This window comes from Wyeomyia smithii, chromosome 2 (assembly GCF_029784165.1).
Source record: "Wyeomyia smithii strain HCP4-BCI-WySm-NY-G18 chromosome 2, ASM2978416v1, whole genome shotgun sequence".
NCBI lineage: Eukaryota > Metazoa > Arthropoda > Insecta > Diptera > Culicidae > Wyeomyia > Wyeomyia smithii.
The window spans coordinates 103,956,360-103,971,804 of NC_073695.1; the positions used below are offsets into that span (position 1 = coordinate 103,956,360).

At 37.4% G+C, this 15,445-nt stretch overlaps 1 protein-coding gene across 5 annotated transcripts in view; it reads right to left on the reverse strand.

Moving 5' to 3' along the window:
• LOC129720901 (protein vein) overlaps positions 1–7,730 on the reverse strand; it is a 136,919-nt gene extending 129,189 nt beyond the window's left edge. For all 5 annotated transcript variants that reach the window (XR_008727309.1, XR_008727308.1, XR_008727307.1 and 2 more), the window contains exon 1: positions 6,067–7,730. The gene's annotated coding sequence lies outside the window, so the exon portion shown is untranslated. The remainder of the gene's footprint in view (positions 1–6,066) is intronic.
• Positions 7,731–15,445: the final 7,715 nt, after the last annotated feature.

Consider the following 15,445-nt stretch of genomic DNA (forward strand, 5'->3'; position numbering starts at 1 on the left):
ACATTTCGGTAAAACTAAATGGATATTACAACGAGATTGGGCTCCATTGCATGGAGCGAAAAAAACACTGGAACTCTGTAGCAGACTTTTCCCGAAATATTTAACTAAAGATGAATGGCCTTGAAGGCCTCCTCATTTAAATCCAATGGACTATTCCGTTTGGTCTATTCTTGAATCCAGAGTCTGTACTAAACCGCACAAATCATTGGATCATTTGAAAGATACTCTAACCAAAGCCTGGGATGCCATATCTGTGGAAGAACTATCGTCCATCGTCGATAATTTCCCTAAACGATTGAAGGCGTGCGTTGAAGCCAAGAGAGGACATTTCGAGTCCGTGATGTAACTATTATGAACCATGCTAATGTATCTACATTTTGTATAAATATGTTGTTGTTTTATATTGAAAGAATGAAGTAATGAATAAAACATTGAACACGGATAATTTTTTCTCACCCTGTAAACAGTAAGATACCAATGAAAATCGATTTTCCGAATTTCGTTTAGCGATAGGAAACTTTTGAGTTTCGTCTTATGAAAAAAGTCTCCATGCTAAATGCCAGCTCAATCAAGCAACAGCCTATTTCACAGGAGCAGGTATTTTCACAAACTTCATCACCACAGACAGACAAACATTCGATGCAACCTTCCGTTGTATTGTATGAAATAATATAATTTCCCGACATTCCTTCATCGGAATAGACTGCAGATACTAAACACCTTGTTTCCCGTGGGAAAACCAACGATGACAAGTAGGCAACTATAGGCTACAAGGACAAAGCCGAAAACTAAAACGGTAAAAAAGAACAGAGAGAAAAATCGGAAACGAGAATGGTTACTCTTCGGGGTTTCAGTAATCGAATTAAAGTAGAATTTGATTGATAAAATTAACCTTGCTACAGACTTCATTACTGACGGCCGTTATTTTCTCCGCATGTACGGGAACTTATGTATTACTAGTCCCTGGTAAAGGTCTAAAAGATTAACGTGACCTTCGCAATTGGACTTCTGGAAGTTGTGCCACAAGACGGTCAAAGTTTTTTCTTTTTAATCGGGGAAAAAATAGGACAGCACCAGACCTCGAAGTTTTATGCATTTCTAGGAAAATTATTTTCAAAAACAAATCATCGATTTTTACAATAACTACTAACATTAACTACTGTTTGTGTCATTTTTCGTTGGTCAAATAATTAAAATTTTGGCCATCGCGAAGCTCCACAAGCCGAAATCCGATTGAGCTGAAATTTTACATGAAGTGTGTGTACCTCTGAGCGAAATTCGAAGGTCAAATTTTTTTCCATACATTTCTTTGGCACACTGATAAACAGCCATGTAATATTAGAAAACAAAAATCAAAGCACTGGGGGAGGGGTTTGAATCCTAAACCTAGCTCGCTTGACAACGACATTTTCTTGAAGGTAAGCCGCTTTTGAATTGCAACTAATACCAAGTCATTTCAAATCATAAAGCTAATAGTGTGCAACATTTTGAAAACATGTTTTTTTCGAAATATTTGCAATTTAAGTGTAAAGAAAGGTGTTGCTGTCCAAAAAAAAATCGATGTTGAAAAAGTCAAAGTGTTCAGCCCTAAGTTGAAAGATAATGTTATTTATAGCATTTTTGTAGAACATTTCGACATTCTAAAACAATGTTTTCAGGTTTTCCAAACGTGATTTAAGAAAACTGACTTTTGCAAGCTACAAAATCACTCTTTTGCACATTTTTCAATTCTGCTCGATTCCCATATTTTTCCATATATTTTTTTTATTTTTGTGAGGTTGTTTATGAATATGTTTCATGGTTTAGGTTAGTATCGCATTCAATTATTTGACTCAGAGCCTATTGAAGATCGCGGGAAAGTGAATTTTTCTTATAAATTTTAGATAAAACCCTTCAAAACACATAAGAAATATTTTTTTGATCGAGAACTAAAATATGTACTGCAAAGCGGGATTCAAGACGAAAATTTACATAAAAGAGATGATATCTTATCGGAGGGCTGAGATATTGGCGATTATACATGTGATGGAAAACTATGCATTTTTACAAAAATGTTGATTATAGCCATAAGGTGCATTTGTTTTCTGAACTTTGTTTTTTTTATCTCCCAAAATAAAACAGTTATTTGACATATTTGCCAAACGCATAGTTTTCAATCTATACCTATAAAAATGCAGTCCGGTCTGTCTGTCTGTCTGTCTGTCTGTGTGTCTGTGTGTCTGTGTGTCTGTCGGTCTGTCTGTCTATCTGTCTGTCTGTCTGTCTGATCCATATAGGCTCGGAAACTACCGAACCGATCGACGTGAAAATTTGTATGTAGGGGTTCTAGGGGCCGAGAAAGGTTCCTATGATGGTTTGAGATCTCTCCCTCTTCCGGAAAGGAGGGGTCCCATACAAACGAAATACAAATTTCTGCACATCTCAAAAACTAACCAAGCAAATGGAACCAAATTTGGCATGTGGATGTTTTTAGGAGTAACAAATATGTCCATATTGGTTCGACACCCTCCCTCTTCGGTAAGGGAGGGGTTCCATACAAATGAAACACAAATTCCTCCACATCTCGAGAACTAACCGAGCAAATAGAACCAAATTTGGTAGGTGGATGTTTTTAGGGGTAACAAATATATCCATAATGGTTTGACACCCCTCCTTCTTCTACAAGGGAGGGGTCCCATACAAATGAAACACGATTTTCGCACAGCTCGAGAACCAATCAACCAAATATAACCAAATTTGGTATGAGAATGTTTTTAGAGGTAACAAATATGTCCATAATGGTTTGACTCCCCTCCCTTATCTGTGAGGGAGGGGTCCCATACAAATGAAACACAAATTTCTGCCTATCGCGAGAATCACCCAACTAAATGGAACCAAATTTGGCAGGTTAATGTTTTTAGGGGCAACAAATATTTCCATAATGGTTTGAAACCCCCTCCCCTCTTCTATGAGGGAGGGGTCCCATACAAATGAAACCCAAATTTCGCACAGCTCGAGAACCAATCAAGCAAATATAACCAAATTTGGCAAGTGAATGTTTTTAGGTGTAACAAACATGTCCATAATGTTTCGACACCCTTCCTTCTTCTGCCATATCTCAGAATACCATTTCGAAATCTAAGATGGCGACTTCCGGTGTCTGAAAAACAGCGGCAAATGACCAAATACCACCCAAAATGGGTATTTCCGGAATTGTTATGATGCACTGAAGCCACAACTCGACCTCAGACAACATTTCGAATCGTAAGATGGCGACTTCCGGTGTCTGGAAGACAGCCGAAAATGACCAAATACCACCCAATATGAGTGTTTTTTTAAACAGAATGACGCTCAGAGGCCAAAAACTGTCCCCTAATGCAATTTTGAAATTCAAGATGGCGACTTGGGGTTTCTAAAAAACAGCGACAAATGACCAAATACCACCCAATATGGGAGTTTCTGGAATTGTTATGACGCACTGAAGCCACAAATTAACCTCAGACAACATTTTGAATTGTAAGATGGCGACTTCCGGTGTCTGGAAAACAGCCGAAAATGACCAAATACCACCCAATATGAGTGTTTCTTTAACCAGAATGACGCATGGAGGCCAGAAATTGTCTCCAAATGCCATTTTGAAATCTATAATGGCGACTTCCGGTTCCCGAAAAACAGCGGCATATGATCAGATACCACCCAATATGGGTATTTCTGGAATTGTTATAATGCACTGAAGCCACAAATCGATCGATCGACCTCAGACAACATTTTGAGTTGTAAGATGGCGACTTCCGGTGTCTGAATCCTTCTGACGGCGCACAGTGGTTCGCCCATTGGCGATTAAATGGATCAGTTATAGAGAATGCAGAATGCAGAAAAGCTGTTTTTGTTGGCCTATTTTATGAACAGCTTACTTCTGAGCACGAGATAAGGGAAGGTGTTTAACACTTGCAAAATCAACTTAAACAGACGTGTTTTTTACTTTGTGTGCATATCCGCTATAGAACAAATTCAATTGCTTCATCTGTTTATTTTCATCATGAGCCTTCAGAAAACAGGTTTGTTTTGCTATTGCGGAGTTGTTTGGATAGGTAAGTGCTGAACTGTGTTATATTTAGTCGTAAGGGGAAACGTAGTAATAAAGTCAGAGAGCACCACTCATACTTAAATTCATGTAAACTTTTCAATGTGTTCCGCGCGAGATACTATCTCCAAATTACCACCAAACGAAAGATTTAGGACATAAAAAAGATTTCTTGAAGGTTCCAGCTGCATAAATTTGCATCTTAGTCGATGACAAGCGGCTAAAGAAGGTTACTTATCGTTTGAATTTCATACTATTTACATAGTTTCTTAGAAGGGTTGTGGTTGTGGTGTGGTCTAGCTTAAATTTACAAATTTGTTCTTAAACATTTGTCCATATTCGAATTTTGATATTTGCTGTTGAAATACGGGAGTTTCCTGCAGAAATATCAAATTTTTTTGAAGTTATTCCAGAAGAATAACGTAAAAAAAGAAAAACCAAACTTTGATCGCTTTGAGGGTTGATTCAACGAAACCAGAATGTGCTTAAGTTTTGCATAGGGACTTTTTTCGAGAAGGCAAAACTTTTGAAAGCTGCCGTATTTTGAAATTCAATGGTCAAACTTTTCCCTATATTCGATTGATACCCTATTATGCATGCATGATAATGGCAATGCCAGAAAATTTAAACAAGTTGCATGGCAGTCCCAGAAAAGTTTGTTATAGTCGAAAAACACCTAACTCTGTCGATTTCAGTAGTTTTCAAGAGCAATACTGTAAAAAAAAATATTTATAACCGCCCTCGCCATACAATTATTATTGATAGTGTTGGCAGAAATGCTGATTTTCACCGTTCAATTCGACATACCTACTCAATTACGAACAGCTCTAGCTTTGGAAGTTATAAAACGTATGGTTTAGGCCATTTTGGACTCTCTAGAATGAAAAATGCCAAATAGAAGGTTTTCCCATACAAATCTTCATACAAATTTGAAATTCAATGCGCCAAGCGGAGACAAAACCAATCGACTTCCGATTAATTTAGGATTGTTCGGGGTTTCAAGTAGAAAAGAAAAAGCTTGGTTCTGGCTTCGTGCTATAAGTTTCGAGGCTGGTATTCTGTGGTAATGATGTTTCTACCGTAGCCTCACGTAAGTGGTTGAGGCTCCATGGCGTGATTTTAATGCTTATCGATAACAAACTCGATTTCCGTGGCATTTGTTTTGTTACATTGTAACCGACACGATCTCCTAGATGGTCTCGAGGTACGATGCTGGCCAAACAAGCCAGTCGTCGTAGATTTGAGTCTCGGCTCGGGAGAGACTGTTAGTGTCAGTAGGATCGTAGCGCTAGCCCCCCAATTGTCCTGTACACTGAATGGTCGGCTGCGAAGTCTGTATATAAATAAACAGAAGGTCGAGTTTTGAAACGGAATGTAGCCCCAAGGCTTTGCTTTTTGCTTTAAACCGACACGAATCACAAATTATTAAGGGTTCAATAAAAGCATTTATGAGATTATTATCATAACTTTTTGCACTGTAACAAATGTTTCCATAAGCATCAAAGTGACAATTGTTTAAGACACAAGTAAATTTTCATCATTGTTGAAAAAGAAATACCTTAACAACAGTCGCGATGTAACAACTTACATGAATATTCAAACAGGTTAACCTTTATTACAGAAAAAGTATTCAGTAACCGTGTTTGAATGTCGAGTTTTCAAATATCAATGTCACTTTCCGCCGAACTTTTTAATGGTGAAGTACATTTTGTCATAAATTTCATCAACATCACTGTAAGTAAAACAGTCATACATGGTGTAATTGCTTGGTGATTTGAATTGTGAACGTTATAATATGGAAAACAAATTTTTATATAATTTAACCTTGGAATTAACACTATTAGTTCACTTTTATGTATTCATAAATTTAATGAGAAAAAAAAATTCGAACTGTGTTATATAAAATAACTTGAAGCGATTTATTTTTAATTAAGTCCGAATTAAAAACACACCAGAAACGAACGTTGACTTCAAATTAGATCAAAACAAAAAACGATCCTTACTTGTATTCCGAGCTGCTGCAAAAAAAAAACTGTCACTCAGCGGGCGAACTTCTCAGTAGCCGCAAAACGAGTGCAAGTTTCGTTTGACGGCGCGTCGGCTGAATCAAATTTTCTACACGTTGTCAGTTTTTCCTGCTGCAATTTGCCGCCACCTCACGAGTTGGTACGCTGCTTTGCTTCCACACCAGCGGTACGGGGTTTCGATGGTTCTTCTAATGACGGCTATGACGGGATGATGACGATGGGTATCCCCGATTTATTTTCCCCCGCCACAGACCACCACTGTTACCACTGCTTTTATTTCTCACTCGCAAAAAAAAGAAAAGAACCACAGCTTCGGCGGTTTCTGCTGATACACTTTCCTTACTTACACACACATCCACACACACAAATTGCTTTCAAAATGTGTCTGATTCCGCGATAAATAGCCCTCTCGCCGAAACGGCCGCCAAGCCGTGTCTGATACGTGCGATTATTTAAGACGTTCAGGCAAGATTTATAATTTGTGTACTTTCTTTCGAGGGAAACTGTCTCGGACATAGAGCCGACCCTCACTCACTCACTCATTTGGTCACTGCGCTGACTAACTGACTGACTAGCAGGCAACTGGTAGTGACTCATTTCACGGTTACTTTCGAGCGACTTTTCCGCGGTTTTCCGCCACTTGATGGCACTCTGGCAGTTACCAAAATTATCTCTGCACATCTGAATACTTCGGGGACACTCCTTGCTGCAGATTCTCACTCCACAGAATGAATGGTAAAATTTCAACGATTTTTGACACGCGAAAAATTCACGTTTTCCACAAGAAAGCACGCTAGTCGGTCCAGTTAACGAAAATTGTGACACATCTGGTTACTGTTTTCCCTATACGGAGCCGCAAGGTAACGAGACGATTTCGGTTCTATCAGAATTGTTATATGTGGTTTTAAACTTGAATACTATGCCACAAAAACTTATATAATGACGAAATAAGTTGCAGGCTGCGCTTCCTTCTGATGGATTGAGTGAAGGCTCCCCAAGAGGATGTCCAAAGGGTAAACGGGGGATTTTCACCGGTGGGCGTTGGACCACAAAAACGGTGATCACGTTCAACACACCGCCCGCCACCGCTAGAATACGACAATCCTCTAGTTACCCCTGTTCACTTTGCTCTGCATGAAAAAGCGTGCACGACACCTCAGCGATCGCCACTCGTTACACACCTCCGCACACAAAACTTTCCACCTGCATGCACGCACGGTGCTTAGCCTTTTTTTACTTCTTCACTCGCCTATGGCTTGTTGAAAAGATTTTTCTTCTTGATCGATGATGATCAGTCGGTTAGAATTTCGCAAGGAAAAGTGCTTTGTGCTAGCAAGCAATGGGCAAACTTCTCACATTCGTCGTCGTGGTTCACTGTCGACTGAAACAAATCTTCATACGGCACAGTGTCGCGAGAAGCCGGTGCTCCTCAAGGTAACAATCTCGGGAGGTGGTGAAAAATCTCGTTTCACACAAACATATGCCGAAAAACGCACCTCAACAAATCTCTCGCCGATGCTCATCAAGAATACGATTTTCCGTCTATCAGCCCAACAGCATCTGCTCGCAGCGAGAACACAATAACTCGGAACGTTAGTTTGGTGGAAAATTGCGTTTTCACTTGCGATCACTTTGGCGGACGAATCTAAACTAACCGAACGGATGGCGTGCTACTACACACATGGGTCTTCTGCTCCGGCTTCTGGTCTGCTTCGAGCTCTGACTCCGCGATGCGGCTGCACGAAACAAACTTCAATGCGAACACCCCTCACCATAGTCGGTTTCGCCGCCGACAGCACTGACGGATTGCTCTTTGCCCGCCCGTCTCGGACGGTATACGGACTGACTATGTATACGCATCGCATCTGTGCACGAAGAAGCCGCAATGGATATACGGCATACTAGGTATAGGTAGTATTGCAGTGTGGAAGAATAACGGCCGGCAGCACATGGCTGGTAGGTAGAGCTCGGTTGGTTGGTTGGGTTGGAAAAACTGCTGCGATAGAGATGCGATGCGATGCGGCTACCGGGGGAACTCGCACGCTGCACGCGCCACGCCATGCCGCGATGCTTCCGAAACCGGGTGGTACGCCGTTATTTTTGTGTCACTCACTCACTTCGCACTACTCTCTCGCTGATTGTGCGCGCCATGTGCGTGGCAGTGTTGCCTGATCGGTTTGAATGATACGCAAAAGTTAAAAAAAGCTAGATAATTTAAAAGGATTAATTTATTTCTAAATATTCCCTTATGAAAAAGACACTTGTACGGAATGCATATTTTAGAGTGTATTCGAATAAAAATCAGATAGTTGTAATCATTTTTTATCATAAAAACATGGAAAAAATCATAATTTAACTGAATGAGCATCATGTGATGACATAAAATGTTTTCAATTGTATTTTAAAAGGTAATGGTACATAGCGACGTGTCGATTATATCACTATCAAAAAAAAAAATAACACCCATATTGGGTGTTATTCGATCATTTTCGGCTGTTTCCCAGGAACCGGAAGTCGCCAACCTAGAATCCAAAATGGGGTCTGTGGTCGATTTCAGCTGCTGTGTATCATTCTAGATCCGGAGATATTCATGTTAGACAGCAATCGGCCATTTTTGGCTGTTTTCCAGAAACCAGAAGTTACCATCCTACATTTCATAATGGTGTCTGAGGTCAATTTTTAGCTTCTTGCAACATTCTGGCTTCAGAAATACTCATATTGGGTGGTACTTGGTCACTTTGGGCTGTTTTTCAGAAACCGAAAGTCGTCATTTTGGACTTTAAAATTGCCTGTGAAATCAATTTCTGTCGTCTGGGCGTAATTCTGGTTCCGAAAACATTCATATTGAATGGTATTTGGTCATTTCTGGCTGTTTGCCAGACACCGGAAGTCACCATATTGAAATTCAAGGTTTTGTCTGTGATCAATTTTTAGCTTCTGTGCATCGTTCTGGTTCCGGAGATACTCATATTTAATGGAAATCGTCCATTTCAGGCTGTTTTCCAGAAACCGGAAGTTGCCATCTTACAATTCGAAATGTTGTCTGAAGTCGATTTGTGGTTCCAGTGCATCATTACGGTTCCGGAAATACCCATATTGGGTGGTATTTGGTCCGCTGTTTTTCCGAAACCGAAAGTCGCCATTTTGGATTTCATAATGGAATTCGAAGACAATTGCGATCGATTTTAGCTCCTGTGTAGCATTCTAGATCCGGATATCGGCCATTTCTGGCCATTTCTGGCTGTTTTCCAGAAACCGGAAGTTGCCATCTTACAATCCAAAATGTTGCCTGAGGTCGATTATGGAACAAATTTGTTACCACTAAAAACATTCACCTGCCAAATATGGTTCCATTTAGTTGGTTAGCTCTCGAGATGTGCAGAAATTTGTGTATCATTTGTATGAAACCCCTCCCTTCCAGAAGAGGGAGGGGTGTCAAACCATTATGGACATATTTGTTACCCCTAAAAACATTCACATGCTAAATTTGGTTCCATTTACTCGGTTAGTTCTCGAGATGTGCAGAAATTTGTGTTTCATTTGTATGGAACCCCTCACTTCCAGAAAATGGAGGGGCGTCCAACTATTATGGACATACTTGGTACCTCTTAAAACATCCACATGCCAAATTTGGTTTCATTTGCTTGTTTTGTTCTTGAGTTGCACAGAAATTTATGTTTCATTTGTAAGGGACCTCTCCCTTCCAGAAAAGGGAGGAATAGGAACCTTTATCGGCACCAATCGATCAGTTCGGTAGTTTTCGAGCCTATATGGATCAGACAGACAGACAGACAGACAAACAGACCGGACTGCATATTTACATGTATAGATTACAACATCAATATTCTAGAACCTAAAGAGTGAATATACATTTATTGGATTGAAGCGTTCATGTAAATCTATTTAAGCAAATAAAAACTTGAATGAGAAAGGTTGGGTTTGACCGCTAGGTGGATTAATTTAGGTTTCTTATGTATAAATGACCAGTGCTGATAAAAGTCATTTTCTCCAGCAAAATTCTTAGAAAATTACAGCCAATCATTTTCAATTTTCACTTCCAATGATCGCAGCACTCTTTCAGATACACTAGACTTTCGTCCTAGTAACGTGCTGTTATACTCAGATGAAATAGATCGCGCGCATCGTTCACGGTAACGGAATAGAATTTGACGACAAATCCAACCAAATGATCTTCACTTCAAAGCGAAAAAGAAAAACAACCAGTCCACTCAATAAAAATGAACCTCACCGAAACACTTTTTCACTGACACTGACCGATGCCTTAACAATCTTCGTTAACTGATAAACTGATTTTGTTGTATTGCTTCCATCGCATGAAATATAATGAGGTGTTTTGACAGTTCACTTCCATGCAAAAAGCGGGAAGGGAGAACTCTGAAAGGATTGTGAAAGAATAACGTTTATGGATGCTATTTTTCACTTTCACTCAAAAGTGTTAACAAATATCAACCCTGAAAATGACCTAGTCGATGTTTTACGGTCAACAAGTACTTAATTGTCTAAATTGTTTATTAACTTAACCATTATTTTTAAACAAATCGAAGCAAAATACAAAATTAAACAAAAACAAAAAGTTCTTCAAAGTTCTATTCATGGAGTGCCTTTTTATGGCTTTTCACGAATTTTTCTTAAGGACAATATATGAGCTAAATCTAAATTGTTTAGCTCATATATTCAATTGCAGTTTTGCGGGAGTTTTGTTCGATAAATTTTAGTGGGTTAATATATTCAACATAACCACTGCATGTATCTGCTTCCATCGGTTCATCTTTATCTAACTAGTTATTGGAATCGCTTTTATATGAAGTGTCCAATTGTCCATTGGCAATATTGACAATTTGACTGTCAAAAGTTGTGTGTGACAAGCTCGTTCTTCTTGCAGCTCCAGTATAGAGTGTCCTTCCCAGGACGTCCCGGGATGAAATTTTCCGGGAATTTTTTTATTCAGATTTCATTCAGATCCTGAAAATTATTTTCTGTTATAGAAATGATTGGTAAATCGAGTTAAAATTTAAGACTCTTTCGAAATTGTGTACTCTTCGGTGCAATGTTGTCTATGAATATGCTCCTGAGAATGCTAATGCAATGTATTTGGGAAAATTTTGACCTTTGACTCTATCGAATATCAGGAAGCGGAGCCTAAAAATAAGTCCGTTATCTGTTTTTAGTATTTTTTCTTCGAAGCGTTTTTCTCCCTCAAATGAGGTAATGTTTCACGGAGCGTTATTTTGAAATACAAGCCAGATTCGTCACAGTTGTAAATTGGATCGCAATTCAAGCTATGGTCCGTTAGATATGTGAAGAACTCTTCTTTGAAAGCATCGATTGCCTGGAAATTTGTTGACAACATAAATCCAGGAGAAATTATCAATCTGTATGTTTATTTAAGAATTGATTGTGCGAACTATTTCAACAAATGTTAAAGTTCGTATTAAAAAGGTTATATCTAGATTGATTAACTCGTGTATTTATAATATTTTTCATATTTTAAAAGCATGAAAAAATCGAAATACTTGGCGTGATAAATTTGAGAGTGATTAAAACGAAACGTGAAAAAAAGGACCGTGATTTAATCGACACCTCACTGTACATAATTTATTTGCATGTTGAAGTGTATTAGTTACAATTTTAAAACCATTATTTACTTATTATTTTGGACGTAGAACTACGAAGGATCTATAGGAATGTAGAATGAAATTCGAAAATCAGAAAGGGGACGAAATCAGGTCCAATTTCAAATGCTTATCAATCGGTTAGTTTTTTAACGAGTTTTCTTGGTTTGCACATCAATTGATTGTAAAATAAATTACGCATTCGCCCAACTGCAGAAATTGTAACGAACTATTTCTTTTTTAATAGTCATTTTCTATTTACTTAGTTGAAACTTTGCACAGATGCTCTTATGAAGCCAAAATATAATTTTTCTTATGGGTTCTCGTAAAAATGGTATTGATGATTACAACTTTTTTAGAATCAGAACGGTTTGTTTGATCGGTGTGACAATTTTGGCAAAGTTATAGATCGCAAGGTTAAAGTAGAATTACGACAGCCTGTCTTATGTCAATATTTTTTTTTGCAAAAGGTTCGGGGTTAATTAATTTAATGGTGTGAATCGGTAAATTTCAGAGATAATTCTCTTTAAAATAACTTGATTGAAAAACATGGGAAAAATCCTTGAAACCGACTAAGCTATAATCATTGGAATTACGGTTCTTCAATTTGTACCCCCATATTGCCCTAAGACGTAATTCTACGCCAAAAATATACATCGCAAAACTTTTTTTTTCAGCAAAACATATGAAAAACAATTAAATTAATTATGTATTAAAAACAAGTTTTTTCAAAATAAATTTATTTTTTTATAAAATTTTTTCATGATTTGAGTCTTGTGTCTCAAACAAGAAAGTAAAAAAATCATAAACAAAAGAAAAAAAATCCAGCACCATCAGCAAAATTGCAGACAGTAATTTTGTCCTTCCATGAAAAAAAGAAGAAAAAACTATTATTATTGTAATTGTAATTGTGTAGTATAGAAGGAGGCCTAGGGCCAGGTCTCCAGTGTATACACCGTCCATGCTATACTAGTAGAATAGTGGAGATGGAACAATAAAGCGATCAGGCGGATCAAAATAGTATTGTCCAACTTACTGATTTGAGACAGAACGACAATACTAGATTTTTGCACGAATCATTGTAATTGAGCATGATATCGTGCAACCCTCAAGCACTTCCACTATCTCATTTCGAGTAAATCACTAGCCATACATAATAAGACATTGGTTGGGATGCACTTCTAATGCATTTAAAAAATTTGATAAAAATAATAATGATATTAAAATAACAATAATAATAATAATAATGTCTGACTCATTATTGTATAGAAGAAGAGAAAAGAGAAAAAAGGTTATAATAAATAATGGTACACTAAGGCCTCTGCCAGGCCGAACGCCAACGCGAGCGATCGGGCGAAACTCCTGCCGTAGGCCAATGAACAGCTCTACCTATGGCTGTTTATTTACCCGCGGCAAGAATCCCGACCGACCGCCCGGGTCAACATCCAGCATGACCGAGGCCTAATGTCTCCCCTTACGCCGTTTTTCTACGCGTTTTTACGCGGATTTCGGAATTTATGTGTTTTTACGTGGTATTCCCTGCATATAGAAAGACTTCAATAATGTCAGTATGAAATCAACAAAATATATTTTGTATATTTTTATGGACTCAACAACTCAAAACTCACAGTTTCGAGTAAACCATTTTTGAAAACTTTTTTCATTTCCGTGAAAACTTTAAATTTTAAGACTTCCTGTTTTAGTTGAACCTGTTCAGGTCGATAATGAGCAAGTTATACGAGTTGTAATCTCATTTTGTGGTCTTTTTAGAATATTTTAAATTTAAGCTATAAAGACACATCTCCTTAAAACTTTATATTTTTTGTGAATTTTGAAACGGGTCTTTGCGAGATAAAATTTAATCGTATTTAGCATCGTTTGCCATTGAAAACTCAAAATTGCATAATTTTAAGCCGCGCCAACACCGAATCTAACCGACGATTTATTTCTAAGGAAAAGTAGAAAAAAAGAAAGACAATATAGAAAGAAAAAAAAGAGAAGAAAAAGAAAAAAAGCGAAAAACAAAAACAACAAAACGGTGGTTTGGTCCACGTGTGAGATCCATTCTTCAAAACTAGCCTTTTGTAAAATAAAAGCATATTTCAATAAGTAGAAGAATTCTCCCACATAGGAGATAGCCAAGAGAAGTCATAATAGGAAAAAGGAAAAGTAATAGATGGCCAACTCTCTTCATCTCCCACTCCCATCCGCCACCCAGGAGTACGCGCCCTATAGGCTAACCACCAAGCCCAGGAAAGAAGAAAAAACTATTATTATTATTTCAAAAAGTTCCAAATATGTTTTTTTCTTTTCACTATGATCAGAGGATGTAATTTTTCTTTTTTGGCATTAATTTCTTTTTGGTAAAAATTTTGATTACTTTATTTCTCATTTCTCCATGATCAGACAATCATTACTGTTTAGCTAATCTGTTGCGGTTTTTATAAAAATAAATAAAACTTTTCAAATATGAGCTGTTTAGGGTAAATTATTTTATTTTTTTATATTCATTGTTTTAAAAAATTGGTTCTACGTTTCGTTTTTTCCGAGAAGACTTAATTATTCTTAACGATCAAACAAATTGTTTTGGGTCTCTAAAAACTTTTGTAATAATCGAAACCCTTTTTGCATAAACCCTTTTCACAAATTAGTCGCGATTCAAAAAAAAATTCTAATAGCACAAAATGACATCTTTAGCTTATATGCAAAATTTCAACTAGATCAAAAATAGTCGATTAGAATACTTGCTATGCAAAAACCGCGTATCTCAAAAAATTGTACCAAGAACCAAGTTAGTTGAAAAATCGCCGTGAGGAACCGCGTTTTTAGAAAAATAAAATCGTCGTAAAAATAACCGGCATAATATATAAAATATCCAAGCGTCTTGCGAAACTAAGAAAATGACAAAACTTGAAATAAGGTGGAGCTACTTATAACATAGACATTAGAGTGGCCATATTTGATATGGCCGTTTTTGAAACTATCGATCTTAATGAGCGCCGGGCTGAAAAAGTTTACTTTTGACCTCTACAATAAGCCACGAAAATTTGAAGTTCATCGGAGTTTAAGGAGCATAAAAATTGTATGGAGTTTTTTCTTTTTTTTAACATATATCTCTCGATAAACTTATTCAAATACACTTGTATTTTCATAAAACAGTAATATTCTCACCCTAATTTAAGTTTAAAAAAATTTATAACTTTTGGTGTTTGTTAAAAAGTTCATATTTTGAATGAGGTGTGTATTTTTTCGGTATAAATCAATAACATGCAATATAAACTGAAATTCGTCTTAATTATGTGTTGATGCAACACGGTTAGAATTTTTCATAAATTTAACATTAAGTATTGAAACCAAAAATGGCCGACTTCCAGCCACCATTTTAAATTTTCGAAGGCCAAAGACTCGGTCATCTGTGAAAACGCTATTTCATGTTTGCTGCGGTGAAGCAAACATTAAATGGCGTTTTCACAGGGAATGCATTATCAATTTCCGAGTCTTGTGCTTCTAAAAATTCGAAGTGGTGATTCGAAATTGGCTTTTTGTGGTTTCAATACCGTTTCACCTGAAGGAACATTCGCTTTTAATCGCCTGATCATTTTTTGTTTAATTTCAAACGGGATATCAGGCCAATCCAACTTATTCTGGGCTTAAATACTACAAGCGATTCTTTATCTTTTCAGTTACAGCGTCTGAGACAGCTGTCAATTTCGGCATAAGCG